The sequence below is a fragment of the Nerophis lumbriciformis genome, linkage group LG10, assembly GCF_033978685.3.
Source record: "Nerophis lumbriciformis linkage group LG10, RoL_Nlum_v2.1, whole genome shotgun sequence".
Taxonomy (NCBI): domain Eukaryota; kingdom Metazoa; phylum Chordata; class Actinopteri; order Syngnathiformes; family Syngnathidae; genus Nerophis; species Nerophis lumbriciformis.
In genome coordinates, this window is record NC_084557.2 from 23965649 (window position 1) to 23981768 (window position 16120).

Genomic DNA, 16120 nt, shown 5'->3' on the forward strand with positions numbered 1-16120 from the left:
ATTATCAGGAAGGGCCCTCCAGTGGGCCACGGCAGCAGTTGACCACAACATTGGCCTCAGCACTAACTTTGCCGCTTTTCGCTCTGAGTTCCAGGCAGTTTTTGATCACCCCACGGATGGAGGAGACGCCGCCTCACGTCTTCACTCCCTCCAGCAAGGTTCTCGGTCTGTTGCAGACTACACCCTCGAGTTCCGCACCCTGGCCGCTGACAGTGGGTGGCATAATAAGGCCTTGTTGAGCACTTACCGTCGGGGCCTCGCCGACGAAATCAAGGACGGATTGTTGCGAGACCGCCCGGCCACCTACCATGACCTCATCCAGTTGGCCCTGCTCATGGACCAGAGGCTAAAGGAACGGGCAGCGGAACGAAGACTCGCAGCCCGCGAGAGGACCAGACGACCGGCGTGGGAGAATCGACCGCGTCCTATTCCCCTACTGCTCCCAGATATCGGGCTGAAGGCGCCCCCTTGGTGGACCAGTCTGGGTTTCTTCCCACACCTTCCATTGGGGTGGAACCCATGCAGTTGGGCAGAACTCGACTTGCCACGGAGGAACGGGAGAGGAGGTTCCGGCTGCGCCTCTGCCTCTACTGTGGTTGTGCGGGTCACATGATCCAGACCTGCCCCACACGACCAAAAGATCAGGCTCACTAGTAAGGGGAGTACTAGTGAGCCATACCACCTTTCCCCAGGGTCGCAGTGACCCTGGCAGTCTCTTCCCTGCTACTTTATCTTGGGAGTCAAAGAGTCTGAGGGTGGGAGCATATTTGGACTCAGGTGCAGATGAGAGCTTCCTGGACCATGATTTTGCCTGTCAAGCCGGGATTGAACTTCTTCCCCTAGAGAAGTCCTTACCAGCTCAGGCCTTGGATGGACACCCCTTGGGACCCATCACCCACCGTACAGCACTGGTCACACTAACCCTGTCAGGTAACCACACAGAACAAATCAGTTTTTTGATCCTCAACGCCCCCGTAGCTCCTCTTGTCCTCGGCCGCTCATGGCTTCGCCAGCACGACCCCCATATTTCCTGGGTCTCAGGGAGAATCTTGGCCTGGAGCACGGCATGCCATGCTAACTGCCTCAAGGCAGCAGCCCCCGTCTCGGAGAACCCCAAGCCCGAGTCATCCCCGTCCGACCTGTCCGGGGTTCCTGCTGTCTACCATGACCTTGCAGCCGTATTCAGTAAGGCCCGGGCACTATACCTACCCCCGCACAGACCGTACGATTGTGCCATCGATCTCGTACCCGACGCAGTACTCCCTTCTAGCCGCCTGTACAACCTGTCCATACCAGAGAAGAAGGCCATGTCTGACTATATCACGGACTCACTCGCTTCAGGAATCATCACTCCCTCCAAGTCACCAGTAGCCGCTGGATTTTTCTTTGTCGGCAAGAAGGATGGCTCCCTACGCCCTTGCATCGATTACCGAAGACTCAACGCCATCACAGTCAAGAACAGGTATCCTCTTCCACTCATGAGCTCCTCCTTCGAACCTCTGGCCCCTGCAACAGTCTTCACCAAACTTGACCTCCGCAATGCTTACCATCTCGTCCGCATTAGGAAGGGGGACGAGTGGAAGACAGCCTTTAACACACACCTAGGCCATTTCGAGTATCGGGTCATGCCCTTCGGCCTGACCAACGCCCCAGCCGTCTTCCAAGCTCTGGTCAATGATGTTTTAAGAGACATGCTCGAGAAATTTGTTGTTGTTTACCTGGACGATATTCTGATCTTCTCTCACAACAGGCAGGAACATCAGCAGCACGTCCGTCTGGTTCTACAGCGCCTCCTGGAGAACCGCTTGTTCATCAAGGCAGAGAAATGTGAGTTCCATTCTTCTTCCGTAAACTTCCTGGGCCACATCATCGAAAGGGTTAACATCCGAGCCGACCCCAAGAAGGTCAAGGCAGTGGTGGAGTGGCCTCAACCAACCTCTCGTACTGAACTGAGGAGATTCCTAGGCTTTGCTGGATTTTACCGTCGATTCATACTCAACTTCAGTAAGGTAGCTGCACCTCTCCACGCACTTACATCTACACTTACTGCTTTTGTTTGGAACAAGGAGGCAGACATGGCGTTCCAGAGACTCAAGAGGAGCTTCAGTTCCGCCCCCGTTCTCGTACACCCTGACCCGGACGTGCCGTTCACGGTTGAAGTGGACGATTCTGACTCTGGGATTGGGGCAGTTTTGTCCCAACGTTCCAGTGGGAATAATGTGTTGCACCCGTGTGCATTTTTTTCTAGACGCCTCTCTCCAGCCGAGAGGAACTACGATGCAGGGAACCGAGAACTGTTGGCAGTCCACGATGCACTGGTTGAATGGAGACACTGGTTGGAGGGGGCCAAGCATCCGTTCCTGGTCCTGACCGACCATCGCAACCTCATACACATCCGATCCGCTAAAAGACTGAATGACAGGCAAGCTCGCTGGGCACAATTTTTTTGTCGATTTAACTACACCCTCACCTACATACCTGGTTCACGTAACGACAAGGCGGACGCTCTTTCTCGGATCTTCTCAGAGGAACCCACCATTAAATCCACTCCTGAGACCATCCTTCCCCCTAACCGCATCATCGGGATGGTAACTTGGGAAATCGAGGGCTTGGTCAAGACGGCCCTACGTTCCGACCCTGGTCCCGGAAACGGACCGCCTGATAGACTGTTCGTTCCTGAACTTTTAAGGGCCAAGGTACTTGACTGGGCTCACTCAAGTTTGTTTACCTGTCATCCCGGTGTCCATAGGTCTCTAAGTTTTATTCAACGCCGTTTTTGGTGGCCTTCCATGGAGGCAGACACCCGTGAGTTCGTCGCCGCCTGCAGCGTCTGCGCCCGGAACAAGGCAGGCCACAGGCCTCCTGCCGGTCTCTTACACCCCCTTCCCATCCCCAGTCGACCTTGGTCCCACATTGCTGTTGATTTCATCACAGGGCTTCCCCCCTCTAGAGGTAACACCACAATCCTCACCATCATCGACAGGTTTTCCAAGGCGGCACATTTTATTCCATTGCCCAAACTCCCATCCTCTGCTGAGATGACAGACCTGCTGGTCCAGCATGTTATCAGGATCCACGGGATCCCCTCTGACATTGTCTCTGATCGTGGCCCCCAATTCATTTCTCGGGTCTGGCAGGCCTTCTGTAAGGGGGTTGGGGCCATGGTTAGTCTGACTTCCGGCTACCACCCCCAAAGCAATGGTCAAGCAGAGAGGGCTAACCAGGGGGTGGAGACCATGCTGCGCTGTATGGCTGCGCAACAGCCCAACTCCTAGAGCAAGTTTATTCCATGGGTGGAATACTCTTTTAACTCCATGACCTGCGCAGCTACTGGTATGTCCCCGTTTGAGTGCTGGCTGGGGTTTCAACCTCCCTTGTTTCCCTCCCAGGAGATCGAGGTGGCAGTTCCTTCCACCCGGGCCCATCTGAGACGGTGTCGCAGAGTGTGGAGGTCCGCCCGCGCTGCCCTACTAAAGGCATCTGAAAGGAGGTGTCGCAATGCCAACCGGCGGCGCATTCCGGCTCCCGACTACCAGCCCGGACAGCAGGTGCTGCTTCGGGCCAAGGACCTCCATCTCCCGACCCCCTCCCAGAAACTTGCACCACGTTTTGTTGGACCGTATACGGTAAAATCCAAGATCAACCCTGTTGCAGTACATTTGGATCTTCCACATTCCATGAGATCTCACCCTGTCTTTCATGTATCCCAAATCAAACCAGTAGTTAGCAGTTCCCTGTCCTCCCCCACCCCTGCTCCTCCCCCTCCTAGGGTTCTCGAGGATGGGGACCAAGTCTGGACAGTCAAGGAGATTCTCAGGGTCCGGCGACAGGGGAGGGGATGGGTCTACCTTGTGGACTGGGAGGGTTATGGTCCTGAGGATAGGTCCTGGGTACCGGCTTCTTACATCGCCGACCCCTCCCTTATCGAAGACTTTTACAGAGCTCACCCTGAGGCACCCCGAAGCTCGCCGGGAGTCTCGCATAAGGGGGGGGGTCCTGTTATGGATCAAACTACTGCTGTTTCTCTTCCTGCTGTACGTCCTGACAAGCGCACCACGGACCACGCCCACAGACGCATTCCCTCCGCTGCGGGCGCGCCTCCTCGCGCCTCCTCGCGCCTGCTGCCAATCTGTAATCTACACACCTGCCCGTGATGAGCGATCTGCCTTCAAGAGCCAACACAACCTGAGATCCGACGCCAGAATGTAGCTTCTCGTACCCAGTACAGTAAGCCCACACGTATCTCGCTCACCCACTTGTGCATTTTCTCTCCCTGTGCTTCCTCCCCGTCGTTCTCATCGTCTCTTGTGTTGTGTCGTTCTCCAGCTCCCCGTCATCCTTCCTCGTCGTCAAGCTGTGTGTCTTGTCACATTGGACCTCCCTGTGGATTCCCCCTTGCCTTCCTGGATTTCGACCTCACGCCTGCCCACTTACTACGACGCCGCGCTCCTGTCCTCGACCACCTGCCTGTCCTCCAACACTCGAGCCTGCCTTGCCCTTATTTGGACTTCCGCCTGGATCAACACGCACTCTCAACATCCTCTGGCAACCATACTCAGATAAGTTCCACATTTAGTCACACTTCATCTCTTTGGTTTAATTACACATCTCATTCACACACCAAGCTGTCAATAAAACACGCTGACAGCTAAACGACGTCATCGTCTCCCTGTCGTCTTCTTCTCTCGCTATCACGTCACACCATCCATCCATCCCTCATAATGTTAAAAAACATATTTCAAATGTTGTAAACAGGTTTTTTATGCTCAAGCAATGAAAAAGAAGGTCAACCAAAGAGCAACATTTCTGTACAGAATCTCCTCTCCAGTCAGCAAAAACACGCAGGAACTCTCATCCCAATCCTTTTTCAATTATGCATGCACATCAAGATCATCCCCAAACAAGCTCGTCAGGCTACTTCTCCACCTCCACCCCAGACATACTTGCCAACCTTGAGACCTCCGATTTCGGGAGGTGTGTGTGGGTGGGGGGGGGGGCGTGGTTGGAGGTGTGGTTAAGAGGGGAGGAGTATATTTACAGCTAGAATTCACCAAGTCAAGTATTTCATATATATATATATATATATATATATATAAGAAATACTTGACTTTCAGTGAATTCTAGCTCTATATATATATATATATATATATATATATATATATATATATATATATATATATATATATATATATATATATATATATATATATATATATATATATATATATATATATATATATATATATATATATATATATATATATATATATATATATATATATATATATATATATATATATATTTTATTATATAGATAGGCTCCAGCGCCCCCCGCGACCCCAAAAGGGAATAAGCGGTAGAAAATGGATGGATGGATATATATATATATAGAAAATTTGTCCCGGGAGGTTTTCGGGAGAGGCGCTAAGTTCCGGGAGTCTCCCGGAAAATCCGGGAGGGTTGGCAAGTATGATCCCACCTCACTCCTACCCACCTCTGCACAGTGGGCTGGCTCAGGGTGGAGGACAGAGTTTAACAACTTGCACTCAACCTTGTATTCAAAATTTGCTACACCTCCCTGATGCCGAAGTACATGTCAAACTACTTCCTGACCATCACCACCAAAACCACAACACTAGGGGGTGCTCCACAAACCACATCAACCCCAGATTTTGATCCAAAAATGATCTGAACTCTTTCTCCTTCTATGCCACAACAATTTGGAATACACTCCCAACAGGTGCAACAGAAAGTGCATCCCTATCCTCCTTCAGAACAGCACTGAAAGACTTCCTCTGGCGGCTTCAACTTTTACCCAGCACCCCCCCTCCACATACCACCCCCGGATTGTAAATAATTGTATATACTTCTCCTCATGCTCTCTGAGCTTCTATTGTTCACTGCTTGCTGTAAATATCCTTCAAAGTTGTGAGCCACATTTCTGCATTATTATGTTTTAGTGTTGTCCCGATACCAATATTTTACCGGTACCAAAATTATTTTGATACTTTTTGGTACTTTTCTAAATACAGGGGACCACAAAAAAATGCATTATTGGCTTTACTTAAACAAAAAATATTAGGGTACATTAAACATATATGTTTCTTATTGCAAGTTTGTCCTTAAATAAAATAATGAACATACAAGACAACTTGTCTTTTATTAGTAAGTAAGCAAACAAAGGCTCTTAATTTAGCTGCTGACGTATACAGTAACATAGTGTGTCATTTTCCATTCTATTATTTTGTCAAAATTATTAAGGACAAGTGGTAGAACCGGTACTTTTCAGAGGCGGTATAGTACCGAATATGATTCATTGGTATCGCGGTACTATACTAATACTGGTATACCATACAACCCTGTTATGTTTATTAGTGACTCTGTTTCTGAGGATTAACTTGTATGATGACTGTGTTATACTGATAGTAGACTTAAACAAGTTGCAAAACTTATTCGGGTGTTCCCATTTATTGGTCAATTGTACAGTACAGAATATATACTGTACTATGTAAACGGTACAGATTCATATAATGTATTCTCTTTCCTCACAATCTACTAATACAAGCTTCAATCAAAATTATTTGAGGTTGATTGGCAACACTAAATTGGCCCTAGTGTGTGAATGTGAGTGTGAATGTTGTCTGTCTATCTGTGTTGGCCCTGTGATGAGGTGGCGACTTGTCCAGCGGGTAACCCGCCTTCCACCTGAATGCAGCTGAGATAGGCCCCCCGTGACCCCGAAAGGGACAAGCGGTAGAAAATGGATGGATGGATGGATTCCTTCTTAGAGGAAATTCAGGCCCAGAACCAAATGACAGCGATACATTGAGGTTTACTGGATTGATTTTTTTTAGTCCATGTAGCCATTAGGTGTCAAAGTCAAGGCCCGCGGGCCAGATCCCGCCCGCAAATGAATCATCAATGGCCCCCGAGATCAGTGGTCCCCAACCTTTTTGTAGCTGCGGACCGGTCAACGCTTGAACATTTGTCCCACAGACCGGGGAGGTGGGGTTGTATGGTTTATTTTTTTATTTTTTTATTTATTATTATTATTATTTATTTATTTTTTGTCATAGAGAAATACAATCAGGTGTGCTTACGGACTGTATCCCTGCAGACTGTATTGATCTATATTGATGTATAATGTAGGAACCAGAAATATTAATAACAGAAAGAAACAACCCTTTTGTGTGAATGAGTGTAAATGGGGGAGGGAGGTTTTTTGGGTTGGTGCACTAATTGTAAGTGTATCTTGTGTTTTTTATGTTGATTTAATACAAATAAAAAAATAAATAAAACAAATATTTTATTTTATTTTTTTTAAATTTTTTGTGCGGCCCGGTACCAATCGATCCACGGACCGGTACCGGGCCGCGGCCGGGTGGTTGGTGATGGATGATAGATAGGTGATATTTGATTAGTATTAGAACGGGCCCGCAGGCCACAGCCTCTTGCTGCTGTTTTGCACGCACCATTTATTTATTTATTTATTTACCAATACTCCATCAGTGTTGGCGCTAGGAATTTTTTCGAAATGGGGTCCCGGGCACCCCATCAAGTCAAAAAAATGGGGTGCCACAGTACATTTTTGGGGTCCCCCTTTTTTGTAACCGTTTTGAAAACAAATGATAAATGTATGCATTATCCTGTTATATCTCACATTCTATATTGTGTTTTGGAAAAAGGTTGTCATAAACGTTACTTAATTCACTAAAAAAAAATAATACAAAAGAAAACACATTTTTATGTATATGTACATTTATTCAGTTATAAACATTCATTCACTTTCTTCTTTCCTTCATGGATCTAAACTTTACCGCTGCCGGTATTTTTTTTCTATATTTTTATTGTAATATTTTCAGAATGTGTTTGTTCTATTTTTGGCCAAAGTAAGACAAAGAAAACAATCTGAAGTTCTCTTAATTTTTTTGTTTAAATGCCATGATTTTAATAGTCCGGCCCGCGTGTGCACAGATTTTCCTCCATGCGTCCCTTGAGCTAATAATATGAGTTTGACACCCCTGAAATGCTTGAAAATTTTCAGGCCAAAAATAAGTTCAATATGCATCAAAAACTGAAACCCAGGAAAACCCAGGAAAATTCACAATATGAGTGAAGTAAATGATTAGTCATTATCTGAGTTCTCCCAACTGGTTTCTGACATTCAAACAGTACAACACACACATGCACGCACACGCATACACGCACACGCATACACACACACGTAGGTCCACCCCCATTATCAGCAGAGGTGCCCTGGCTTAAAAAGTCCCGCCCCCTCCCTAAAACAAGGTAAAGGGGGGATTAGTGAGCACCATTTAGGGCTCCTTTCAGCTCCCACATTTCATTTCATTAGCTTGTGACCTCTCCAGTTAATTATTTTGATCTGGCCACAGGCCTGGCCTGCTTTTAATGATGCTGACTTACTCACCGCCCCCCCATCACAACGCACAATACTTAACACACCCCTTAAGGACATGGAATAGGAGGAATAAAAAAAAGGGATGAGGAGAGAAAAGGGATAGATTGAGAGTGGCTTTTACCAGTCAGCAGCACAGAAAGCAGCAGAGTGATGGCCGGGTGGCGTAAAGCCTTAAAGACTTTTTTTTTTTTCTTTGTCAGGATGTACTATTGTCCCCCCTTGGCGGAGTGACCCTCGTTTTTTAAAAGGGTGAAATTGTTGCAAAGCATAAAACCTGAGTCCAGTAAAAAGGAGGAAAATGCTTTGCACATTCTTCTAACAGGAAGGGATTGTTGACGTGTCGCCCACATGCACTTTTTATTCTTGCTCAATATCCGTGTTAGAGTTTGAGTTTGAGTTTATTTAGAACATGCAAGCATACAACATGATACATCATAATTTCCAGTTCCTCTATTCAACATGTTCGAAAAGGAGTAGGAAGAAGCAGAGCTTCTTTAATCCTACCCCTTTTCCTTTACATAGCAGTTGCTAAAATTTTTGTTCGCTTCCTGTTCTCAATTTATTCACAATATACTCCATAAGTAATAACAATACAAATAAATATTAACACTTTAGTATGGAGAACACATATTCACCATTAATTAGTTGCTTATTAACATGCAAATTAGTAACATATTGGCTCTTAATTAGTCATTATTAAGTACTTATTAATGCCTTATTCTGCATGGCCTTATTATACAACCAGTAAGCCATTAACTAATAGTCTTCCCTCAATAACCTAATTATTGCTTATTAGTAACCATAACCCTAACCCTTATATGTTCCCCTTGTGCCCAAATAACTCTTTGTTACTTTAGTAAGCAACTAATTAAAGGGGAACATTATCACCAGACCTATGTAAGCGTCAATATATACCTTGATGTTGCAGAAAAAAGACCATATATTTTTTTAACTGATTTCCGAACTCTAAATGGGTGAATTTTGGCGAATTAAACGCCTTTCTATTATTTGCTCTCGGAGCGATGACGTCACAACGTGACGTCACATCGGGAAGCAATCCGCCATTTTCTCAAACACATTACAAACACCGAGTCAAATCAGCTCTGTTATTTTCCGTTTTTTCGACTGTTTTCCGTACCTTGGAGACATCATGCCTCGTCGGTGTGTTGTCGGAGGATGTAACAACACGAACAGGGACGGATTCAAGTTGCACCAGTGGCCCAAAGATGCGAAAGTGGCAAGAAATTGGACGTTTGTTCCGCACACTTCACCGACCAAAGCTATGCTACGACAGAGATGGCATAGAAGAATATCGACCCTAGCTTCCCAGGCCTGCTGACATCAACTCCAAAACTGGACAGATCAGCTTTCAGGAAAAGAGAGCGGATGAGGGTATGTCTACAGAATATATTAATTGAAGAAAACTGGGCTGTCTGCACTCTCAAAGTGCATGTTGTTGCCAAATGTATTTCATATGCTGTAAACCTAGTTCATAGTTGTTAGTTTCCTTTAATGCCAAACAAACACATACCATTCGTTGGTTAGAAGGCGATCGCCAAATTCGTTCTCGCTTTCTCCCGTGTCGCTGGCTGTCGTGTCGTTTTCGTCGGTTTCGCTTGCATACGGTTCAAACCGATATGGCTCAATAGCTTCAGTTTCTTCTTCAATTTCGTTTTCGCTACCTGCCTCCACACTACAACCATCCGTTTCAATACATGCGTAATCTGTTGAATCGCTTAAGCCGCTGAAATCCGAGTCTGAATCCGAGCTAATGTCGCTATATCTTGCTGTTCTATCCGCTATGTTTGTTTGTATTGGCATCACTGTGTGACGTCACAGGAAAATGGACGGGTGTATATAACGATGGTTAAAATCAGGCACTTTGAAGCTTTTTTTAGGGATATTGCGTGATGGGTAAAATTTTGAAAAAAACTTCGAAAAATAAAATAAGCCACTGGGAACTGATTTTTAATGGTTTTAACCCTTCTGAAATTGTGATAATGTTCCCCTTTAATGGTGAATATGTTCCCCATACTAAAGTGTTAACAAATAAATAAATAAATAATAATTAGTGAGGTAAGTTATATTTCATATGGTGAAATGAGTAAGATTATCTTGAAAATGAATGGATGGATGAAATAATTTCAGAATGTTTATCATGATTCTTCTTTTTTGTACTTTGTAAACACAAACGTTTGAAGAGTTTCTTGAAGTGGATCATATTAGTACATTGTTTGATTTCTTTGCTTAATCCATTCCATTGTTTAATTCCACATATTGATATACAGAAGCTCTTAAGTGTTGTACGTGCGTGTAACATATACAGTAAATATGGTCAAATCCAAATATACATTTATCTTTTTCGGGTGAAAAAATGTTAGTGATTTGATCGAACTTTCTTGTTTTTACCACCGTTTTATAAACTCTGTGTTTACTTGAGACCAGTTTACTCAGTCTGGCTTTGCATGTAAAAAAGAAAGAAAAAAAAGCGTCCCCTCTTTGTTATGAACCTGGGCCCACAGCCAAGCTCCCTCCCTTTTAATACTAAAACTTCACGCGCGCACACACACACACACACACACACACACACACACACACACACACACACACACACACACACACACACACACACACACACACACACACACACACACACACACACACACACGTTCCACTCTCAAACAACTCTCTACGTGCTGCCCCTCAAATTGCAAATGACAAAAAGGGAGGATAGAAGCGCAGAGACAAGCATCACTTTAAAAAAAAGCAGGTGTCCGCAACTTTTCAGGGCTCGTCGATTTTAAATGGAGACCCCTTGACCTGTGCGCCTTTGGAGCTGGTGGCTGAGGTAGCCAGTCAGAGGCCTAATCAGGCCCGTCTAACAATACTGGGAGGTTGAGGGCTGTCAGTCCCTCTTTCAGACTGGGCCTTCAATGAAGCCGTGGCAGGGGAACCTCTGATTGATTAGTGCCTTTTTATTGAAGTGTGTGTGTGTATGTGTGTGTGTGTGTGTGTGTGCATATAGGGGCCCAGCCAGCAAGCTTTATTTAAATCCAGCCAGAGAAAGCACTATAATTATGACTTTTTCTTTCTCCCGGCTGACAGAGAGGGTTCTTATGGCTCACTTCACCCACTCAGCCTCCTAAAGAGAGATTATTGCTGGCCCCCAAGAGTTCAGGCCAATCAGGCTCATCAGCAATGGCTTTTGAGACCTGAGAAAAAGGGCTGTCCATGTCCAGAGCAGGACTCAAAAGGGTGCAGGACATGGATGAAGACGAGTCGCTGTGTAATCCCATTTCAGACCGATGCCAGTGATCTGAACAGCCAACCTCTTCCAAATGTGACGAAGGTCTGCAGGAGAGCAGTGATGGACGCCTGCAAGTCTGCAAACACAGAAGCTTGGACCAGCTGACATGTTTCTTGTGTGGTCTTCTTGATAAAACTCTCGCATTTTTTTTTATCAGTGTGTGTCTACGTCCGCTCTGCTGTAACCTCACACAAGGGTCTGCAGGCCTCGAGCTTCCATTGTTGAGCCGTTTGCTCAGTGTGTGTTTTCACCTGCTCTCTAGGTGGTCCTGCCCTCATAATTTGTGTAATTTTCTTTGTAGATTCCGCTTCGTGACGTGACCCTCAGATAACAAGCAAACTCATTCTGCTGCATGGAAAATTAGGTTAAATAGCCTCAATTAAAGAATAAACCTTCTGAAGAGGAGTCTCACTCAAACATAGTAAAGTTCTCGTTTGCGCCAGTGAGGAGTGAAAGTGATTTATTCTAAGTAATTAACAATAAAAATAAGCTTCTAAATAGTGTGTGCTTTCTAAAACAATTAGCACCCACAAATAGATGCTATTTTAAAATAAAAAAACCCAAGACCAGTGACGTTGGCATGTTACTGTATGTAAATCGTTAATAAAAACAGAATACAATGATTTGCTAATGCTTTTCAACCTATATTCAACTGAATAGACTGCAAAGACAAGATACTTAACGTTCGAACTGGAAAAATGTGTTATTTTTTTGCAAATATTAGCTCATTTGGAATTTGATGCCTGCAACATGTTTCAAAAAAGCTGGCACAAGTGGCAAAAAAGACAGAGAAAGTTGAGGAATGCTCATAAAACACTTATTTGGAACAGATGAATAGGCTAATTGGAAACAGGTGGGTGCCATGATTGGGTATAAAGGCAGCTTCCACAAAATGCTCAATAATTCACAAACAAGGATGGGGCGAGAGTCACCACTTTGTGAAAAAATGCGTGAGCAAATTGTCAAACAGTTTAAGAACAACATTTCTCAACGATATATTGCAAGGACTTTAGGGTTTTCACCATTTACCGTCCGTAATATAATCAAAAGGTTCAGAGAATATGGAGAAATCACTGCACGTAAGCGATTAAGCCCGTGACCTTCGATCCCTCAGGCGGCACTGCATCAAAAACCGACATCAGTGTGTAAAGGATATCATTACATGGGCTCAGGAACACTTCAGAAAACCACTGTCAGTAACTACAGTTGGTCGCTACATCTGTAAGTGCAAGTTAAAACTCTACTATGCAAAGCCAAAGCCATTTATCAACAACACCCAGAAACGCCGCCGGGTTCGCTGGGCCCGAGCTCATCTAAAATGGACTGATGCAAAGTGTAAAAGTGTTCCGTGGTCTGACGAGTCCACATTTCAAATTGTTTTTGAAAACTGTGGACGTCGTGTCCTCTGGACCAAAGAGGAAAATAACCATCCGGATTGTTATAGGCGCAAAGTTCAAAAGCCAGCATCTGTGATGGTATGGGGGTGTATTAGTGCCCAAGACATGGGTAACTTACACATCTGTGAAGGCCCCATTAATGCTGAAAGGTACATACAGGTTTTGGAGCAACATATGTTGCCATCTAAGCAACGTTATCATGGACACCCCTGCTTATTTCAGCAAGACAATGCCAAGCCACGTGTTACAACAGCGTGGCTTCGTAGCAAAAGAGTGCGGGTACTAGACTGGCCTGCCTGTAGTCCAGACCTGTCTCCTATTGAAAATGTGTGGCGCATTATGAAGCCTAAAATACCACAACGGAGACCCACGGACTGTTGAACAACTTAAGCTGTACATCAAGCAAGAATGGGAAAGAATTCCACCTGAAAAGCTTCAAAAATTAGTCTCCTCAGTTCCCAAACGTTTACTGAGTGTTGTTAAAAAGAAAGGCCATGTAACACAGTGGTAAAAATGTCCCTGTGCCAACTTTTTTGCAACGTGTTGCTGCCGTTAAAATCTAAGTTAATGATTATTTGCACAAAAAAAAATAAGTTTCTCAGTCCGAACATTAAATATCTAGTCTTTACAGTCTATTCAATTGAATTACATACTATACATTACCTTTTGCACTATATTAATTTATATTATTATGTGTTGTCAACTTTGTACTTTTTTCTTTGTATATAAGAAATACTTGACTTTCAGTGAATTCTAGCTATAAGTATATATATATATATATATATATATATATATATATATATATATATATATATATATATATATATATATATATATATATATATATATCTATATATATATATATATATCTATATAGATATATATAGATATATATATATATATATATAGATATAAAAATAAGAGAAATACTTAATTTCAGTGTTCATTTATTTACACATATACACACACATAACACTCATCTACTCATTGTTGAGTTAAGGGTTGAATTGTCCATCCTTGTCACTATTTTTCTAACTATGCTGAACACCCTCTCTGATGATGCATTCTGCTTCGTCTCCTTGTTGTGTGCGCAGTTGTGCACTGCACTCTCTAAAAGCCCTAGGTGTTATTGTCACATATGCATGTACAGTAGATGGCAGTATTGTCCTGTTTAAGAGTGTCACAACATTGCCGTTTACGGCAGACGAACTGCTTTACGGTAGAGGAAAACGTGACTGCTGTTGTGTGTTGTTGCCGCGCTGGGAGGACGTTAATGAAACTGCCTAACAATAAACCCACATAAGAAACCAAAAACTCACCCTCGATCATTCTACAGTTATAACGTGATTGGGCAGGCACGCTGTTTATATTGTGGGAAAGCGGACGTGAAAACAGGCTGTCGACACGTCACTCAGGTCCGCCTGAATTTCGGGAGATTTTTGGGAGAAAATTTGTCCCGGAAGGTTTTCGGGAGAGGCGATGAATTTCGGGAGTCTCCCGGAAAATCCGGAAGGGTTGGCAAGTATGCCTCGGGTATTTAACTCGTCTCCCTCTGAGGGATGAATGTCCGAAAATTCGACTGCAAGGTTGATAGTCAAATTAGAGAAAAACATTTTTTAAGTCGTGAGCACACAAACAGGAAGAAGGGTGAGAAAAGAACGTGAGGGAACATTGCTACAATTAGAGACTACACTGATGCGGCACTCAACTAACCGCTGCCACCTGACTCGCCCCCACTGGTTACGGGTATTGTGCCTGGGACTGGTGGTCGTATTTTCTCTCCCCACTGCGCCTTAGTTTTGGACTTTATTTAAACGTCTGGAATCCATTATTTTGAGGGGGCTACTGTCATGACCACTCACCTGTGTTTTGGTATTTAGTTCCTGTCCAGCGCTCTTACTTTCTATTCCACCCTCGGTTTGACACACCTGTCCCTGGTTGCTGAACAGGTGGCTTCCTTCCTAATCCAGCGTTGTTGATCAGACGGTGCTGGTTTATTGTACTCAGCACGTGCTTAATGCAGCTCCAGGTCATGCTGACCCGCTGCTCTATGCTTCATTCCTGTTTGGCTCTTTGTTAGTTTAGTTTTTCACTCGTGGACTTTTGTTTCCTCCATGCTGGTGCCACCTTATTTTTCATTATTAAAATATTATTTTACCTTCACGCCACCTCTCTTCTCTTCCTCCTAGGGGGTCACACCAAAAATGATAAGCTCACCCAGTGACAGCAATGTTTGTCAATGTTTGTTTAACTGTAAATAGTGGAATTATACACAATCAGATTAGACATGGGTGTTTGTTTTTTAGGTGTTTTGGGAGCTGTCTATTCGACAAGCGCTTTTTAGCTGCAGCCGGCCCCCGTGGCTCCCACTCCCAAGTTTTTGTGATAATACGTAACATGTGTATGTGTGCTATGGCTATGAGTTTTTTTTCCTCGGCCTCAGTCTGGACCCCCTCCCAGGAGTCCAGCCTTTGACTGAATATATTTTTTACGTTCCCCCTTACCCTATATCACCTGTTTCCCACCTTTTTTTGAAAGGGGCGCTGGATTTTCTGGCTGACACATCAGCGATCATTTTTCTGTCTCCCTGTAATGTTTTGTCTGATCTTGAATGGGATTGTGCTGAAAATCTAATTTCCCCTCAGGGATTAATAAAGTACTATCTAATCTAATCTAATGAGCAGATAAATAAAGCCATATAAATATTCAACATTTAATCTAATTATCTTTTGACATTAGATATTCATTTTACAGACATTTTGCTAATAAATCAATGTATTGATTGATTGATTGAAACTTTTATTAGTAGATTGCACAGTGAAGTACATATTCCGTACAATTGACCACTAAATGGTAACACCCGAATAAGTTTTTCAACTTGTTTAAGTCGGGGTCCACTTAAATTGATTCATGATACAGATATATACTATTTTCATAATACAGTCATCACACAAAATAATCATCACAGTATATAAATTGAATTATTTACATTAT